This window comes from Sinocyclocheilus anshuiensis, unplaced genomic scaffold, assembly GCF_001515605.1.
Source record: "Sinocyclocheilus anshuiensis isolate Anshui unplaced genomic scaffold, SAMN03320099.WGS_v1.1 scaffold1074, whole genome shotgun sequence".
NCBI lineage: Eukaryota > Metazoa > Chordata > Actinopteri > Cypriniformes > Cyprinidae > Sinocyclocheilus > Sinocyclocheilus anshuiensis.
The window spans coordinates 544,162-548,314 of NW_015539894.1; the positions used below are offsets into that span (position 1 = coordinate 544,162).

General features: G+C 38.3%; 2 long non-coding RNA genes across 2 annotated transcripts in view; one reads left to right on the forward strand and one right to left on the reverse strand.

Moving 5' to 3' along the window:
* The window catches only part of LOC107685886 (uncharacterized), an 11,295-nt gene extending 7,869 nt beyond the window's left edge, over window positions 1-3,426 (reverse strand). The window contains exon 1 of the long non-coding RNA XR_001634001.1: window positions 3,367-3,426. This is a non-coding gene — a long non-coding RNA (uncharacterized LOC107685886). The remainder of the gene's footprint in view (window positions 1-3,366) is intronic.
* The window catches only part of LOC107685888 (uncharacterized), a 26,253-nt gene that overhangs the window by 11,016 nt on the left and 11,084 nt on the right, over window positions 1-4,153 (forward strand). The gene's annotated exons all lie outside the window — the stretch shown is intronic.

The window sequence follows — 4,153 nt, forward strand, 5'->3', positions numbered from 1 at the left end:
GTTTTTCATTGTGTGTGTTATGTCTGCATGTAGTGCAGTTCCTAGCCTGCCTGTCTGTTTTTCCCCCTCGGGGTTGTTTTAGTTTGTTTTTGTTTCATTTTATTATTAAAAGAAAGAACCATTCATCCTGCACTTGAGTCCTCGCTTCATCTCTCCACACGCACCGTGACAGAACGGATCAGCCAACATGAGGACTCAGCGGAGAAATGGCTCACTCCGTCTACCGGTCTCCACACTCTCCAGCCCCCTCTACCAGCGCATGCTCCAGCTGGATACCTTGAGCTCCCTCCGTCAACGGGGGGACTGGTCTGAGGGAGTTCGCCAGGGAATTTAGGAATGCTGCAGAGGGGCTGGGCTACAATGACTCCGCGCTAAAGGACTTATTCAATTATGCCCTTGATGAGCCCATTAGTCACTGGCGCATGTTAGGATCCGCTCATGTGTCCTTTGAGGGGTTTGTGGAGTTCTTGGCACGTTCCCCCGAGGCGGCAGCGCCCGCTCACGGTTCCCCCGAGGCGGCGGCGCCCGCTCACGGTTTCCCCGAGGCGGCGGTGCCCGGGCACCGTTCCCCCATGTGGAGGGTCGCAAGGCTTCCGAGGCGTCGGGGCCCACTGATGATCCCTCCGAGGCGGCGGGATACCTGGATAATAGGTGTAGCGGGATAATAATGACAGGCGGCGGTGCCCGCTCACGGTTCCCCCGAGGCAGCGGTGCCCGCTCACAGTTTAGTCGCACTTTTAATAATAAACCATATAAATCATAATAATGAGCCTTAATTGCCTACATAGTCTAATAAGTGCTCAATCGCACACAAAAAAGGCTTGCCACAGCGCACCAGCAAATATAATAATTATGAATGTGTTAGGGAAAAACAGCAAGTACAGTGCAGTAACGTTTTAATAATCTATTGTTACACTACTGCTTTCTGTTTTCGGTTTAAGAGATGAAGTCTGCAACACTGACTCGTCATCTCCGCAGTATGCGCCTGTATGCATGTTTCATACGGATTACATAATCTGAGAATATTTATTTTCTATTTGAATTTAAGTTTCACTCTCTATAGATATATTTTTCATGTCTGTAATAAGGCAAGCATACACGGAGTTTCAAAGTGACATGCTCAAGTTCACAGAGTTCGAGACGACAGAAAGCTCATCCTGTTTGCTTTCACTATTTTACAAAAGTGCAACGTTTCGTTGTTATTCTGAGTGCACACAAATAAATGTAGAGTCTTTACAGATACAAAAGATGCATTACTCTTATCTGTATGACCAAAAATTAAGAAGTATTTTCAGAGCAAATGATCGCACCGGCGCCTCCATCTGTCCTGCAGTAGCCCAAGTAGCTACTATTCAGCTTCCACACTCCGCACAAACACGTGAACAGCGCACTTTTTTCTAGGCTAACATTAGATTGAGCTGTCATGTAAAGTTGTTACTACGTACATTTTTCAGATGATAAGCCATATTTGAGGTCGATGAATGTTAGGAGAGCAGATGGATGTCCTGCCCAATGTACTATATTACCATATAGACCAGCCGTTAACGATCTGTCCGTCACGGACTGTGTGATTTCGCCACTTCATGTGGAATTTTTTTTTCTGCAACTAATAATATTTTGGTAATATGCATATAAACAGCCTTTTTAATTAGCAGAGTAGAATAATCATGGCTGATAGTAAGACAAGCAAACATAAAAGAAAACCAAACTGGATGCGAGAACACCTATATATTAAGGATATAATAAAAAATTTGGAGTTGGGATAACCTCCAAACCAAAGCCAATACCTTTTTAAAAGCTCATTATCATCAAATGTTTCTCAAATGTTTCTATTCTGAGGTAGATTGCTGGCAACAGCCATTTTAGGATAGTTCAGATTTGGTCTTAGTGACTTAGGAGTCCTCTTCACTACTCCTAACGTTTCACAGATTTAGGAGCTAATTTTAGCGTTAAAACGCTTTGTGAAATACTCTTAGAACAAAAATTTAGGAGTCCTAAATTTAGGACTGACACGCCCATTATTTTTAAGATTTTCTCCTAAATCGGCGAGTTATGAGCTACTTTTAGCCTTAAGATGTTTTGTGAATATGGGCCCAGATGTGCTAAAACATTAGCCACATTTAAATGCAGACTCAAAACTCATCTGTTTAGCTGTGCATTTATTGAATGAGCACTGTACAATGTCCGAACTGATTGCACTGTATTTTATGTATAATAATTTTCTATTTTTAACTGTTTTAAATTAATTTTAAATCAATTTCTAAATCATTTTAAAAGTTTTTAAGTTCCCTGTTTTATTGTTGTGATTTTTTAAATGATTATTTTACTTCCTTTTATGTAAAGCACTTTGAATTACCATTGTGTATGAAATGTGCTATATGAATAAACTTGCCTTGCCTTGTGCTTTTAGATTTAACTGCTGCTTTTAATACAGTAGATCATGCTGTTCTTATTGCCCATTTTGAACATTGTGTAGGCATTACAGGCAGTGCACTGGAGTGGTTTAAATCTTATTTTACCAACAGAAGCTTCTCAGTTAAGATTGGAGAATATACCTCTAGTAATGCTGTTTTATCGTGTGGGGTTCCTCAGGGCTCCATCTTGGCCCCAATTCTATTTTCTCTTTACATGCTGCCACTCGGTTCTATTATTAGAAAACATGGGCTGTCATTCCATTGTTACGCTGATGAAACACAAATTTATCTGCCCTTCAAGCGAAATTCAGATGGTTTGGATACCCTCTTGGCCTGCTTGACTGATGTAAAGGGTCTTTAAACTTTCTGAATTTCAATGAGAGTAAAACAGAAATTATTATATTTGGACAATTTAAGATTTGAATCCATGGCGGAAGGAAGTAGTTCTGCATACAAACGTTTTTTAAGACACTCTGTGGTTGTTTCTTATTTACATGCTTGTGTTGTCAAACTGTTGTATAAATGTAATATCACACTTGTAATAAAGCGACATCCCTCTATATCACTATCATGCTGATATAGAGAGATTTCACACGTGATTTTGCTCCTGTATCATTCTTGGTGTGAACTAGCCTTATGTTTGAGTAAATATCAAAAGTAATCTACTTAAAAGGATAGTTCACACCAAAATGACATTGTCATTATTTACTTCAATTTTAGTTTTCACTAAACTGTATGCCCCCCAGAACACTTGGAATGTATGATAATAAGTAAATAATGAGCTGTCCTGTTAAACACTATTTCTTGATGTTTCTTCCATTTTGGTCAGAGCTGTTAAGCAGTCGAATGTAACGGTTTGGGTTTGAAATTCCATGTCAACAAAACCAACCCAAATAGCAGGTCATTTAGCATATGACTACATGGTTACAAAAAGAATATGTTCTGAACTTACCACAAAATAAGCGGCCGTTGTTTAAAGCCTCACAATGGAGCTGCTTCTTTTCTTTTCTTTCACTTTCATTGCAGTCAGCTGATTTTAATGCCTCTGTAAAAACAAGTGTGCTCTCTCTAGTGGCACAGAGCATCATTCTCAGAGCAGTGCTTTAAACTGCTTAGACAACTGGGAGGTTAAACTAAACAGAAAATGTTATATAGTTAATTAATGTTAAGCTTTGTATTGGTTTGTTGATAAGGCATGTCTGATATTCAAACTATTTTAAAATGTTTTATATTTCCAAGCAAAGGTCAACATTCAAAGTTTGTCTTTTTTTTCCTGTAATATCCTTTCCATGTAAGTCAGCATCTGCTTTAATGTCCTCTTTGCCTTATACTGTATATCATTTTCATCTTGTATTTAAGAACAGAGAATCTATTTAATGTTTATTACATATTTAATCACATTTTTTAGTTACCATTTAAAATCATGTTTTTCCACCTGTACAAAAATTGTTTGGAGTAAAACATGACAAAAGAAGAGTTAAATAAGATTGAGCTTGATGTTTAGGTTGTGTCTGAGAAGGTTTGTGATGATTCAGCAGTTTTGTTTAATAGGAGCAATGTGGTTAAATATTTGTGTGTGTGTGTGTGTGTGTGTGTGTGTGTGTGTGTATAATGCATGGTTTAAATGCATACAATAAACAACTTTAAATGAATAGTTTTACTATTTATACATTTATTAATACATTTTTTACTCTGATTATATCTTTTGCAATGCTTCATGGGATTGTAGTTGTAGTTCT